We start from the raw sequence: 16091 nt of genomic DNA, 5'->3' as shown, positions 1-16091 counted from the left end.
CGCCCTCAACGCCCATCAAGCGCCAAGTCCCGCCTTCCTCAAGCAAATACCCAGTGGATTCGTGCCTTGAGCGTAAAGACACGCCCTTTGAGGCGGGGGGGGAGGCGGGGACAACCCCAGTGAGTTTTTATCGCCGTGCGTCACAGGGTTGGACCTGCTTGCTCCTTCGCCCGCCCCAGGGGAGGGGCCATTTGAAACCTAGTACTTGGCCGCTCCCCATTTCTGCAATCTCACAAGGCAAGAGAACCTAGGAGTTCTTCACGCTGAGATTCCCGGCGCTGACGTTGAGATGGAGTCGCTGTGTGACCTTGGGCTAACGTCAGTGCACTGGGGTCGCTGCTTCCGCGAGTAAAATGGGAGGGTGGGGCTGTGTGCTGGGGCTGGAGATCCGTCACCTCTCTGACTTGAGGTCACATGTGCCCCCTACCGGAATAAAGCCCCCAGCCCCATCTTTGGCGTCTCTGACTTTACATAAGCATTACCCACATAAGTCACATAGGCTCTGAGTCTCAGCTGTTTCATCAACAGAACCTGTTGATGATTCAGTCCTCAAGGTACAGTCCCTCGTCCCCCCTCCTCACTGTAGGAAGCCAGGACTACTCAGTGGCAGCTGATAGTTTCTTGGGGCTGGACCCTGGGCAGAGGCCCCAACAATAGAGCCCCAAAGGCCAGGGACAATAGCCTCTCTGTGGGCTTATCTGTCCCTGCCAACCAAAGAAGCAGCTGACCCTAGGGCTGCCAGGAGCAGAGCAGCTGGGATCCCTGGTGGCTGCATGAGGGTGTTGGGGTGACAGGGTCACTTGATTGTGTGATGACATTGGATTCTCACAACATAATCCTATAAGGGGGTTAAAATTGGGGCTATCACACCCCAATTTTATCATGAGGAAACTGAGGTTCAGGTGTGGATGCAACCCATATTCCCCCACCAACCAGCCCAGTGGCCTTGGCAACTTGTTTTAGCTATCTGGTCCTTCCTTTCTGCATCTGCAAATGAGATGATGCCTGCCCATCTATCTCATGGGGAAGTTGACAGAATTGGAAGAGATAGTAATGCTGATAATTGTTTAAAGCATACATAGCATGTGTTAGGCTCAATTCTAAAAGCTTTATGTTCTTTCAATCCTTAGGGCACACCCTAGGAAACAAACCACGATTCTCCCCATTTTACAGATTGTTGCGCGTGGGTCACCGGTCAGCAGTGACCACGGAACGCTGTGGATGGCTCGACGATAAACACACGAGAAAAAACACACATGCACAGAGACAAACTAGTTTCTGTGGGGAAGTAGGGACGAAATGGCCACCCCCCCTAGTGGGGAGCACGCTGATTTACCGTCCATACCTGCTTTTATTGGGCTCATTTTGCATAATAATTCAGGTAAAGTACAGTACTCATTCGGGGAAGTAAGGAACCATAGAAAACAAAGAACTCTGCCAGTCTATTGAGTTGGGGGTCAAAGAGCTGTAAGACTGAGGAACAAAATAACTCCCTCCTAAGACCCTTCTCATTCAACTGAGAGCATTCTAAACAAAGAAGGTTTCACAGTAATTTACATGTTCTTTCTTAGGCCTGATCACCCCGGGGAATCTGCACTTCTCAGTACAGAGCTGCACCACCCTGTCATTGTTTCAGGCTTAGGTGGGGCAAGGGAACTAAGGCAACTGAGAGACAAGGAGGTTTTTTTCCCAGATGCTGAGAACTCAGGCTATGTCAAAGCCGAGGAGCTAGGGTCCATCACCCCCTTTTGCTGCAGCCCCCCCAAGTCCTTCTTTTGGGGGGGGCCTCCCAAAGTGATCGTGCCTGTCTTAGGTCGTTCCCCCTGTGGGGAATCTTACCCGTCTTTGGCTAACCGACCAAGCTTTGGGGTTCAGTCATGAATAAAGCAGCAGAAGCAGCATTCCTGCCAGGGAGATAAGCTTTTGTCTCCTTGCTGGCTTACGGTTCCAAGGGCATTCTCTTAGCCTTAGCTAGGCGGGGGTTTCAGCTTCTGATACCAGTCAGGGCAGTTCCCAACAACAGATGAAGAAACTGAGGCACAGATTTAGTTTGCCTAAAGGTCAGGAATGTGGCCAGATGTAAACTATAGCCACAGAAAGGAAAAAGTAATATTTAATGACAATCATAAACAAGAAAGTGCCTACATTGGCCCCGTATCATTGTGAGAGGTCAAGATTATCTCAGGAAACTTGCCCTGTGGTTTGGGAAAGCAAACAAATGAGGCTCTTGTTGGGAGAGCCAGAGTCTGGGGCAGGCTGGATCAGGAAGCTGAGACCAAAGAGAGTAGGAGTGCTCTGGGTAAAAGGATATTTTAAGTTGTGTCTGGTGTGGCTGAGGAGGAAGGTGTTTTAGAGAGCCCCAGGGGTTTGGAAACACCTTCAAACCACCAAGACAACTTGGACCACCGACCCACACTGTTGCTGAACAACCAATAGGGTCCTACTACTCATTGCCAACATGCAAAAACTCTGGAGGCAGAGTTCAGTGGAAAGGAAAGGAATCTTCTATTCAAAGTCTCTACAGTTTGAAATAATGGCAGGTTTCTGACTCAAGCCCATTTCCTCTAAGATGCCCAAAGAGAATCACCCTGCCACCATCTGCTGGCTCAGTTCAAGTTTGCTCCAGAAACCTCTTCTTCCACCCGAAAGTATCATCTTTTAAGAAATGTAGTGGCTTAGCTGGTTTCCAGTCATTGTCTGGCTTCAGGCATCTTTCAGAGTCTGTTCATCCAGGCGTCCTGTTTGTGGTGTGCTGTCCTCTACCTCTGGCTGCTGCCCCCCAGTGTGTCCCATGCAGCACAGTTCCAGTCGCTGCTGAGACATCATGTGTGTGTGGGGCGGGGGGGAGGGTGTAGGGCTTTCACCCAGCTTTGCAATGCTCCACATCCATTGGCCTGGGACTCCTCCCCTTTCACATCTCTTCCTGTTGCAGTACTTTCAGGACTGTCACTGACCAGTCCACTCAGCCTGCCCAGGCTGGAGCAGGTAGAGCAGCAACAAGTGGTAGAAAACTGTCACTGACAGGCCTGCCCTGTAGGAGGGAGGTGGCAGGTGAGAAAATGCCACTGAGGCTTCCCATGCAGGGGAGGGGTGCAGGGCTTGCTGCCCAGCCATGCTCCCTGCGCCCACTGGCCAGAGTCTCTTCCCCTCTCCTCTTACCAGCCTAGTGCCCACTGTGTTCCTGGCAGGCCTTGGAGTGCTTAGGGTGCAGCCCTGGGAACATTCTAGGACTATGCAGGCCTGCAGCCCAGGAACTCTAGCCCCCAAGTGGCCTGCCAGAAAAAAAGGGAGATCCAAGGAGGGCTGCATTTCTTCACACCCTCCTATTTAAAGGCTTCCCCCAGAATCCTGTGTTGTTGCCCTGATTTCCATAGTGATAAGAGTGCAGCCAGGGGTCCCCAAATAAGGATCTGTAATGGGGTCCACAACTCAGGGTGTCCAGGAAATATTAGAAAAATATATATAGGATGTCCTCACCCCCACAAGTCTGAGCTGGGGGATGGGACAGGTTGAGCAGGGCCATTGAGAGCTACTTTGCATAGCAACAGATTTGCAGCTACCCTCTGGCATGGTCATTTAACATATCTATAACCTTTAACTAGTTTCATGGATATGTTAGATAGTTGTGGCCATACTTTGAGCTGGGAGGATGGGAATGACTTCAACCCAGGATGTAACTGGGAGGCAACTCTCTCTGGTTACTGCATCTGAGTGAGAGCTTGGAGATGACTGACTCGACGCCATGGGGCCATGCCTACCTGGACTAACTATGGCAGCCCAGTAAAGCTGGAAGAATATGCGAATGCTGGCAGGTGTAACTGATTGTGGGAGGAGTCAGAAATGGGGCTGCAGAGGAAGCTTGGTGCTGGGATTTAAACCCAGGTGTGGCAGCCATGGAAGGGGAGACTATGTGGCTTTGGCAAAGCCACATGGTCAGGACCATGTGGCTTTGGGGTGCTCCCTTTTGCCATGTAGCTTAGGAAGCAGGAGAGACCTTGCTGGGAAGAAAAGGGGTGAAAGGACTGTTTCTGGTGGACCATAAGAAGGTGCCACGTGTTTTTGGATTAACTGGAGATCATGGCAGCAACACAGCTGATGGTGCCAGGAACCTGAGCTATGGACTTCTATTTCTTTACCTGAGATATGGTACCCTGGACTGGGCAGAGGGAGAAGGAAGGACTGTATGCATCTGTGGGTATCCTAAAGGACTTCAGTATTTTAATGAAGACATTAAGTCATTACTCTCAGTCTGTATAAATTTTAAATAATTCCATTCCTTTTCACCAATCTCTGGCATTGAGAGGCATCTTTCCCTTGCGGAAAGCAAGGTGAACCTAGTGCTGAGTGTGGGGGATTCCTGGAGCACAAGGGAGTCCATTCGGTAATAGTATATCATTCACCACACCCCCACCGGGTCTGTTCCATAGCAAGGGTGACATATGCAGGTTAGGCAGCTGCAATGTGCCTGCTGCTAATGCGCTGTGTTTGGTGTTCCCCAACCCCTCCCCCCATTTGGGGGACAGTGAGAGGGCATCCCCCATTACAACAGTATCACCTTGGGAGAAATAAACCGTTTTATTCAGGTCGTGTGTTTGGGGCCTCTTTGTTATAGAATCCTAGCATGTCTGCTCACTGACTCCACTGGGACATAGGCAGTGAACTCAGCAGGCCAGATCCAAAATCCTTTGTCAAGTCACAGTTTAGTGGGAGAAACAAACATTAAACTAGGAAACGATCATAGTTACAAAATGTGGTAAGTGCTGTGATAGGCACAAGGTGAGATGGTGAGAGGGCACGATGGGGCCCCCTGATTTAGACAGTGGTCAGGAAGGCCCTTTGAAGAGATAATTGTTTTAATTTTTTAATTATGTATATCTTATTTAGTTAAATTTAATTTATTTTAAAATTCATGTATACAAGGTCTGTCCAGAGAAGGTCATGTCATTGTTACTATAACAAGAACAGTTTGTGTGACTATGATGTAACCTGGTAGCTAAGGTGAGTAGACTGTAATGCACATGAGTGAACAATGACAACCTCACTGTACTAGTCAGGGAGGGCAGTAGATGCAGTTGAGTGAGTATGTGTACTGTGCGGCCATTGCATTCAAAATGAGAGTCAGTAGAGCAATAAATCTGCATCAAATTTTGTGTTAAGCTTGAACACTCCTCTGCAGAAACTGTTCGAATGACTCAGAAGGCTGCAGCTATGGGCAACTGGTGACTGGCAGCTTCATCAGACCAATGTGATGGCTCATGCAGAGTTTTTTAGAGAAACATCAAATCACCCAGGTGACTCAGCCCCTCTATGGCCCAGATTTGGCACCCTGTGACTTCTGGCTTTTCCCCAAACTAAAATCACCTTTGAAAGGGAAGAGATTTCAGACCGTTAAGATTCAAGAAAATATAACAGGGCAGGTGACTGGGACAACTGTGTGAGGTCCCAAGGTGTCTACTTTGAAGGGGACTGAGGCATCAGTCCCCTTCTGGACAGACCTTGTGTGTTATTTTTAAATGTCATTGCAATAAAACAAGATACTGTGTAGTCATTATTTCCCCCTTTTATGCAATCTTAGGGTATAATTGAACTTAAAATGAATCAGAAACCCCCCAAACCATAACTCTTCTTCTGAAAAATACAGGCATGCAAAGGACAACATTAACTGTAGAAATGCACCAAAAATGAATAATAATTGGCACAGATGCAATATTTCAATATTAGTTAAACTGACACAGTATTAAAACCATGATCTTCAAGTAAACGGTGTCCATTCTGGTACCTAGCAATTTTATACATATTTAACAGCAACAATAACAACATTAACTAGTATTTGTTAAATACTTAGTGAGTGACAAACACTGCTAAATACATAAAATGTGTTTTGTTGCCCACTGCGGCTGGAGCAGCTGGATCGGTCAGGTCCCGAGGGAAGGGGACGGGGGACTGAGAAATAAAGAGAGAGAGTCAAAGTGGGGTGAGGTGGAGTCCCTTCTCAGGGATGCAGAGGAGGGAACTGTTTATTGGTGAACTCAGGCTGTATATATTGAGCCAGCTTTAAAGCAGAATGTGAGAAAGACAAATTGCAAGCCTAGGTATGTTTTATTTTTTAAGAACTTTTGCTCCTCCTTCTTGGTACAGCGATACAGCAGCAGCCAAGTCATTCTTTTCTTGCAACAATCTATCAGGCAGTCTTCTGTGGCCTAGGGCAGCTGTGCTGACCCAAGGCCTGCTTCCAACTCTCTTGGCACGCATTATCCTGCTTGGCTCTCACATTATCTTACTGATGAATAGATGACTTTTAAATAAGCAGAAAAAACTGCAAGTGCAAAGGTCTTGAGGTCAGAAGGAGCTTGTGATCAAGAAGCAGAAAAAGGAGCTGTGTATTTTCTTCTTACCACATGGGAAACTTCACTGGGTTCTAGCAGGAGGACCCATTTGGTAGGGTTTACTGAAAACAGTTACATAAAAAGACAATTTACCCAAGGTTTGCGTAGAGGTTAAGGGAATCAACAGATGATGGTGCATTACCTGGCCTGGCAGTAGTGGGAGACCACCCACTAAACGTGAAGGGAGGAGGGGAAGTGTGGTTTCCTGGAACCAGGGAGAGCTGCAGCTATGGGTCAGGGGTCCCCTGAGAAGAGCAGTGGCTACAGAGAAACACAGCCACTGCCAAAAATGGGGGTAGGTGGGGAAAATATCCCAACTTTTTCTCTCCTCGTGCTTTCTAATCCCACTGGCACCTCCCATAGGTAGAAGCCAGCCTGGGAGCGATACCAAGCAAGCCCAGGTAATGGTGTCCACAGGGGTCAACTTCATTAGGGGACACAAAGCAAGGTGGAAAACTGTGGCAAGTAAATCTGGGGAGCAGAGAGTAAGTAGAGAATAAACCCTAGTGTTTTAGGTGACCTTGGATATTTCAACAGCCCTTCCTGAGCCAACTCCGTAACAGAAGTGAATTGGGCTTCAAAACTGACCCTGTACTCAGTACTGCCTGCAAACATCTTATTGACATAGAGCACTCAGAGGACCCGTCACCGTGGAAACCTGATATTCAGGCTTGGCCACTTTTGCCTACCATTCATACCATACCCCAAATCAAAAAACTAATCCAGCCTGTGACCAGGTGGTATCCAAAGGATGAGAAATTGTTGCAAGTGTTAGAGCACTCAGCCTCAGCCTTAGAAGAGGTTGGCAGGGCCTCCCAAGACCACTGGGGATGTTTGGATCCCCTGGGACGGATGAAATCATCACTCCCACCTCTGGGCTCTTAGCATTTTGCTCCACTCGGAGGACTGGCCCAGAGGGAATTCCATAGCTAATGAATTCCTCGTTAGCCCACAGCACTGCCTGGCCTCTGCCACTGGAGGCCAATAGCACACATGCCCTTGGATTTTCCCTCAGCTGCAACCATGGAGAGAGACAAAAATAACCCACAGCCACAGGCACACACCCACGTCATCACACCCAGACACACACACAAATGCAAGACAGGTACAGGTGCACACAGATACAGATAGTCATGCACCCACAGTATTTTCCACCACATCCATTCAGGTCTGGCCACCCCTGCCAATTCTTCAATTCTTCCAGTATTTTTCCTGATTGTCCCAGGTTCAAGGTCGGATGCCCCACAATATGCTCGTGTGGATCCCTGAACCTCTTTGGAACTGAGTGTCTTCCCCATTATTGTGCCTCTTTTCCAGAAAGGGAAGTTCCTGAGTTCCTAAAACGCAAATATGGAAAGAAGAAAGGAAGGAAGAGGAGAGAAAGGAGGGAGGCAGGCATACATGGACATGATAAACATGTGACAGCATGATATAAATATATCAGGAGCAGGTTTGGCCTGATGTTTACTCAGTGGGGAGGGGGAGTTTTTCCAAATCAGAAGATTAAAACTAAATACAAATTGAAGGCAGAGCCTTGGAAAGGGAATATGTGAGGTCCCTGGAGCTTAATACTAAAGCTGCTTTTCACATACATGCAACACAGACCTGTAAATCAAAACACATGTGGAAGCACGGACACAGGTGCCCCCAACCAACTCCCAGACACACATGTATGTGGCTCCAGGATTCAGTTGGTATCAGGGCCTGGGTCCACCCGGCACCAGTCTTCAAGACCCCCGCAGCCCTACTTAGAAAGTAGGCTTTAGCCAGCTGCTTCCGCACTCACAAAGCACCCTCTGGGACAATTCACTGCATGTGCACTTTGCTGTTTCTAAGGAGTAGACCCTGTTCCTGTCTCCTCATCCAGACCCTCAAACCCCACTCCCTGCCCAATATGAGCTGGCTTTGCACCAGATTAGCAGGACAAGGAAGAGTTGGGTAGAGGTGAGAACTGCCTCTAGAGAAACATTCAGGCAAACAGTAAAATGTTGGCCTCTGGCTATGAAAGCCAGCAAACACCCCAGCCCATTCTACTGCTTTTTCCTGAGGATGAGAAACCCAGGCCCAAAGAGGGAGGGTATGGGCTCTATATAGGTCCTCTTAGGGAACCATAGTATAACATACACACAGAATCATCTCATTCTTCTGGAATAAAGGAAATTTTAAAAGGTTTTCTTTTTCAATATAGAAAAGCATAAAGAAAATGAAAATGGTTTGTAATGCCACCATGCAGATAATTCCAGCCACAGTGTAAAAAGAAAGTTAACATAAGCACATGTTTAGAAAATTCGAACAGTTCCAAAAGATAAAATAAAAACTAAAATCTTCTTTTCCTTAGCAGTCCCTTTCACAGTCAAGGACCACTCTTTGCATTTCATTCCAGAACACTTTGATATACCAGAATTTTTAATGATAAAAAGAGAATCACACTCTGCCCACTATTTTGTGCCTTGCAAATTTCTTCTACCTAAAACAGGTATCTATGGGTCTTTCCACGTCAATAGAGTCTAATCTATCATGTTCTTTTTAATGGCTGTGTTTTGCTCCATTGCATGATTGCATTCTCTGACAATGTTTTTGTGTCCAGTTTCTTTTTTAAAACTATTTATTTATTTATTTATTTATTTAAAATTTAAATCCTCACCCAAGGATATTGCTTCTAGAGAGACAGGATGGGAAATAGAGAAACACCAATGCAAAAGAGAAGCATCGATTGGTTGCCTCCAAATGCATCCAAACTAGTGAGTATATATGCTCAGACCAGGAGTCAAATCTGTAACCTAGGTTATGTACCCTGACTGGGAATCAAATCCACAAAGTTTGGTTATGGGAGACACTGCAACCAACTGAGTCATACCAGCCAGAGCTGTGTCCAATTTCTTTGTTCTTATAATGCTCCAGCAAACAACTTAGTGTACTATTGAGTATTTCCACAGATGAGCAATTTTCAACTGCTATGCACACCAGTGTGCCACAAGAATTTTAAAAACATGCAATACCTGACTATTTAGTCAGGAGCACTCACCTTTTTTCCCTTAGACTGTCAAATTTAAAAAATGACAACACAATGCAATAACAGCTGTCTGGTGTGAATGAATCAAAATCATACCTGTTTTTTGTCAGATTGTCAAAAATTATATTTTTTGGTGTGCTGCAGAATTTTAGTAATCAATTTATATGTGCCATGAGGTGAAAAATGTTAAAAATTGCTGCCATAGACTCGGAAATGGAAGCAAGGTCAAAGGGTATATGCTTTTTAAATTCTGGTAGAAATTGCCAAAATGCTCTTCAAAAACAGCTGGCACTATTTACACTTCTATCAACAATACATGAGAGAGACTGTCCCCTAACTTGCATTAATTTTGCCAATCTGAGGAGTAAAAAGTCATACCTTGGTGGTTTTTTAACAACTTTATTGAGATATACTTTACATACTATTAATCAATCATTTGAAATAGGTACGTCAACAGTTTTTAATATATTTAGAGTTGTGCAACCATCATCACGATTTTAGAACTTCCATCCCTTCATCATGCCACACCCCCAGAGAAATCCTATACCCACTAACAGTCTCTGTCACATTTCCTTTGTCTCACCAGCCCTTGGAAACCTTTAAAAAACATTTATGTTTCCGTTGCAGTTGACATACAATATATTACAATACTTTCAGGTGTACAACATACTTTAGCCATGTCTATACCTTAAGAAGTGATCTCCCTGATTAGTCTGTTACCCATCTAACACCATACATAGTTGTTACAATATTATTGACTATATTTCTTATGCTATACTCTAAATCTCCGTGACTATTTTTATAACTTGCAATTTGTACTTAATTCCTTTCACCATTTTCACCCATCCCTCCAACACCCCTCTCATCTGACTACCATAAAACTATGAGTCTTTCTGATTTATTGTTTATTTATTTTATTAGATTCCATATATAAGTGAAATCATATATTTGTCATTCTAATTTCATTTAGCATAATACCATCAATGTTGTTGCAAACAGAAAGACTTCATCCTTGTTTGTGACTAACACTCCATTGTTTATATGTACTACGTATTCTTTATCCAGATTCTATCATTGGACACATGTTGCTTCCATAGTTTGGCTAATGTAAATAATACTGCAATGAACACAGAGGTGCAGATATCTTTTGAAATTAATGTTTTGGATTTATCCCAGAAATGCAACAGCTGGGTCTATTTTTAGTTTTTAAAGGAACCACCACATTGTTTCCCACAGTAGCTGCATCAATCCACATTCTTACAAACAATACATGAGGGTTTCCTGTGCTCCACATCCTACCCAACACTTGTTTGTTGATGTATTGATGATAGCCAGTCTGATACACTCGAGGAGATATCTCACTGTGGTTTTAATTTGGATTTCCATGATGATTAAGTGATGGTGAGCATCCTTTCATATGCCTATTGGCCATCTGTATGTTCTCTTTGGAGAAATGTCCATTGAGATTCTCTGCCTGTATTTTAATTGCATTCTTTGTTTTTTTAAATATGTTTTATTGCTTATGATATTACAGTTGCCCCATTTCTTCTCCCCTTTATTTGCCTCTGCCCTGCAACCCCCTCTCACTAGCATTCCCCCACCTTAGTTCATGTCCATGGCTTCTGCATTACCTATACTATTCTTTTTTTTTAACCACTCAGACTGCATTCTCTCCCTCTTCCTCTTCCAAAGGAAGAGAAGAAGGATCATCAGTAGATGTTGGCAGTCACAATATCTAAGCAACACCAAAAGCAACACTAAGCAACACCAAAAGCCGGCTTCATCCTTAGGAGAAAACACTGCACCTCCTCCTTGTAGTTTCAGGTGCTCTGCTTGTTCAGAGAAACTTCTCTAGTAACAAACTATAGAAGTTATCCCCAAAAGTATAGTATTTTCTATACTATTCTTAATTTCCTCCTGTCTATTTTGTACCTACCATTTATGCTTCTTCTTCCCCCATTCTCCACCTCCTCCTGCCCACTGATTACCTTCCATATGATCTCCATTTCTGTGATTCTGTTCCTGTTCTAGTTGTTTGCTTAGTTCATTTTTGTTTTTGTTTTAGGTTCAGTTGTTGATAGTTGTGAGTTTGTTGTCATTTTATCATTCATAGTTTTGATCTTCTTCTTAGACATGTCCCTTTAACACTTCACAGAATAAGGGCTGGGTGATGATGAACTCCTTTAACTTGACCTTATCTGGGAAGCACTTTATCTGCCCTTCCATTCTAAATGATAGCTTTGCTGGATAGAGTAATCTTGGATGTAGGTCCTTGCCTTTCATGACTTTGAATATTTCTGTCCAGCCCCTTGTTGCCTGCAAGGTTTCTTTTGAGAAATCAGCTGATAGTCTTATGGGCACCCCTTTGTAGGTAACTGTCTCCTTTTCTCTTGCTGCTTTTAAGATTCTCTCCTTATCCTTAATAGGGTAATGCAATTTTGATGTGCCTTGGTGTGTGCTTCCTCGGGTCCAATTTCTTTGGGACTCTCTGAGCTTCCTGGACTTTGTGGAAGTCTATTTCCTTTGCCAGATTGGGGAAGTTCTCCTTCATTATTTGTTCAAATGAGTTTTCAATTTCTTGCTCTTCCTCTTCTCCTTCTGGTACCACTATGATTCTGATGTGGGAACATTTAAAATTATCCTGGATGTTCCTAAGCCTCTCCTCGTTGTTTTGAACTCTTGTTTCTTCATTCTGTTCTGATTGAATGTTTACTTCTTCCTTCTGCTCCAAATTGTTGATTTGAGTCCCAGTTTCCATTACTTCACTGTTGGTTCTTTGTACATTTCTCTTCATTTTACTTTGCATAGCCTTCACCTTTTTCTCCATTTTGCAACCATACTCAATCATTTTTGTAAGCAACTTGATTACCAGTGTTTTGAACTCTGCATCTGATATGTTGGCTATCTCTTCATCGCTTAGTTCTATTTTTGGAGGTTTGATCTGTTCACTCATTAAGGCCATATTTTTTGTCTCTACACACGTGTTATGGAATAAGGGGCGGGGCCTTAGGTATTTGCTGGGGCAGGGCAACACATGTCACTACATGGTGGTGCTTAATGTGGGAGAGAGGTCTGAGAGGGAACAATGCTGCTTGCTCAGCTCTCTGTCAACTTTCAATCACTTCCCCTGCTACCCCACAAGCAAACTGGGCCCTTCTGGTGTTGATTCCTGGGTGGGTGGTTTTGTATGTTCTAGGGCCCTGTAGGTCTCTCCAACAAACTCTCTGTGAGGCTGGGTGTTTCTTCTGCCACTATAATCCCCCACAGATTTTTACAGCCAGAGGTTTTGAGGCTTTATTTCCCTGTACTGAACCCTGGGTTGAGTGGTCTGTCTTGCTCCTCAGTTGTTCCTCCTGGTTATCTTCACACAAACGTGGGACTGCCTGTCTGCCAGCTGCCACTTTGCATGACTGGTCCTCCAGCCTCCACATTGCCACACATCCTCTGTGTCTCAGCTGCTCATCTCTACTCCTCCTGTCCATTTGAATGAATGTTTCTTCTTTAATTCCTTGGTTGTCAGACTTCCTTACAGTTCAATTTTCTGGCAGTTCTGGTTAATTTTTGTTTTTAAATTTTTTGTTTTCCTTCTTTTGGTTGCGCAAGGAGGCACAGTGTGTCTACCTATGCCTCGATCTTGGCCAGAAGTCCTGTGTGGATTATTTTAATGTCGAGTTGAATAAATGATTTACATGTTTTAGACATTAATCCATTACTGGATATATTATTTGCAAATATTCCCCCTATTCAGTTTGTTGTCTTTTTGTTTTCTTGATGGTTTTCTTAGTAGTACAAAAGGTTTTTAGTTTGATGTAGTCCCAATTGTTAATTTTTGCCTTTGTTGTCTTTGTCATAGAAGATATATCCAAAAATATTGCTAAGACCAATGGTAAAGAGTTTATTGTGGGGGAAAAAAGCCGGGGTAGCAATATCATATCAGACAAAATAGACTTCAAACAAAGGGCCATAAAGAGAGACCCAGAAGGTCACTTCATGATACTCAAGGGAAGAACACATCAAAAAGACAGAGACATAGTAAATATATATGCACCCAACACAGAAGCACCCAAATACATAAAGAAAATCTTGGAGGACTTCAAGAAAGATATTGACAGCAGCACAATTATAATAGGGGATTCAAACACCCCACTGTCAAAAATGGATAGATCTTCCAAACAAAATATCAACAAAGATATTGTGGCATTGAACAATGCCCTACATGAAATCAACTTAACTGATATATAGAGCGAGCCCTTCATCCCAAAGAAGCAAAATACACATTCTTTTCAAATGCACATGGAACATTTTCAAAGACAGACCACATGATAGGACACAAAACAAATCTCAACAAATTCAAAAAAATTAAAGTCATATCAAGCATTTTCTCCGACCACAAGGGACTCAAACTAGAAACCAACCCCAAGGGAAAAAACTCAAAGCACTCAAAATCATGGAGATTGAATAGCATGCTGTTAAACAGTGAATGGGTCAAGAATGAGATTAGGGAAGAAATTGAAAGGTTTCTGGAAACAAATGAAAATGAACTAACAACAACCCAAAACTTACGGAAGACAGTGAAGGCAACCTGAGAGGGAAGTTCATAGTGATACAGGCCTACCTAAAAAACATAGAAACATTTCAAATACACCACTTAATCCTACAACTACAAGAACTTGAAGAACAACAACAAAGACAACCCAGAACAAGTAGAGGGAAGGAAATAACCAAGATCATAACAGAATTAAATGACATAGAGATTGAAACACAGTTCTAAGAATCAGTGAATCCAGGAGCTGGTTCATTGAAAAACAAACAATTTTGTTTGTTTGTCAAACAAAATTGACAAGCCTTTAAGCAGGCTCATCAAGAAAAAAAAAGAGAGGACCCAAATAAACACAATCAGAAATGAAAGAGGAGAGATTACAACTGATGCCACAGAAATACAAAGAGTTGTGAGAAATTACTATGAAAAACTATATGCCAAAAAATCTGAAAACCTAGATGAAATGGACCAATTTCTAGAAAAATATAATCTACCAAAACTCAATAAAGAAGAAGCAGAAAGTCTGAACAGACCAATAACACCTGATGAAATTGAAACAGTAATTAAAAAGCTTCTGACACACAAACGCCCTGGACCAGATGGTTTTACAGGAGAATCTTACAAAGCATTTAAGGGAGAGCTAACCCCTATCCTCCACAGATTATTTCAAAATATTCAAGAGGATGGAAGACTCCCAAACTCTTTTTATGAAGCCAACATCGTCCTAATCCCAAAACCAGATAAAGACATAACAAAGAAAGAAAACTTCAGGTCAATATCACTGATGAACATAGATGCTAAAATACTCAACAAAATACTGGCAAACCGTACCCAGCAATACGTTAAAAAGATCATACACCACGACCAAGTGTGATTCATCCCAGGGATGCAAGGATGGTACAATATTCACAAATCAATAAACATAATACACCACATAAACAAAACAAAAGACCAAAATCACATGATCATATCAATACATGCAGAAAAGCATTTGATAAGGTATAGCATCCATTTATGATAAAGGCACTCAGCAAAGTGGGAATAGAGGGAGCATTACTAAACATAATAAAGGCCATATATGACAGATCTATAGCCAATCTCATATTCAATGGACAAAAACTTAGAGCTTTCCCACTAAGATCAGGAGCAAGACAAGGATGCTCACTTTCACCACTCCTATTCAACATAGTACTGGAAGTCCTAGTCACACAGCAATCAGACAAAAAAAAAAAAAAAGAAACAAAAGGCATCCAAATTGGAAGGGAGAAAACAAAACTGTCACTGTTTGCAAATGACATGATAGTGTACATAGAAAATCCTATAGACTGCACCAAGAAACTACTTGACCTAATAAATGCATGTGACAAAACAGCCAGATACAAAGTCAATATTCAGAAATCAAAGGCATTTTTGTATACCAACAATGAAACATCAGAAACAGAAGTCAGGAAAAAAATCCCATTTGCTATAGCAACAAGAAAAATAAAGTACCTAGGAATAAACCTAACCAAGGAGGTAAAAGACCTGTACCCAGAAAACTATAAAACACTGAAGAAAGAAATTCAGGAAGACACAAACAAATGGAAGCATGTACCATGCTCATGGATTGGAAGAATTAACATCATCAAAATGTCTATACTAGCCAAAGCAATTTATAGATTCAATGCAATCCCTATTAAAGTACCCATGACATATTTCACAGATATAGAACAAACATTTCAGAAATTTATATGGAACTATAAATGACACCAAATAGCTGCAGCAATTTTGAGAAGAACAAAGCAGGAGGGATCGTAATACCTGATATCAAAGTATATTACAAGGCCACTGTAATCAAAACAGCCTGGTACTGGCATAAGAACAGACATATAGACCAATGGAACAGAATAAAGAGCCCAGAAATAAACTCAAGTCTCTATGGTCAGTTAATATTTGACAAAGGGGGCAGCAACATAAAATGGAGTAAAAATAGCCTCTTCAACAAATGGTTTTGGGAAATCTGGACATCTACATGCAAAAAAATGAAACTCAATCACCAACTTACACCATACACAAAAATAAATTCAAGGTTGCTTAAAAGACTTAAATATAAGTTGTGACACCATAAAAATCCTAGAGAACATAGGCAAGAAAATCTCAGACATTCCATGCA

At 42.9% G+C, this 16091-nt stretch overlaps 1 pseudogene; it reads right to left on the bottom strand.

The window, feature by feature from the left end:
- Positions 1-11051: 11051 nt before the first annotated feature.
- LOC123827667 lies at positions 11052-11292 on the bottom strand (annotated as a pseudogene).
- Positions 11293-16091: the final 4799 nt, after the last annotated feature.

The sequence above is a fragment of the Phyllostomus hastatus genome, unplaced genomic scaffold (assembly GCF_019186645.2).
Source record: "Phyllostomus hastatus isolate PE091 unplaced genomic scaffold, TTU_PhHast_1.1 phas_contig_86, whole genome shotgun sequence".
Lineage (NCBI taxonomy): Eukaryota > Metazoa > Chordata > Mammalia > Chiroptera > Phyllostomidae > Phyllostomus > Phyllostomus hastatus.
Note: the sequence above shows the minus strand (reverse complement) of the source record. Positions and strands in the feature narration are given on the sequence as shown.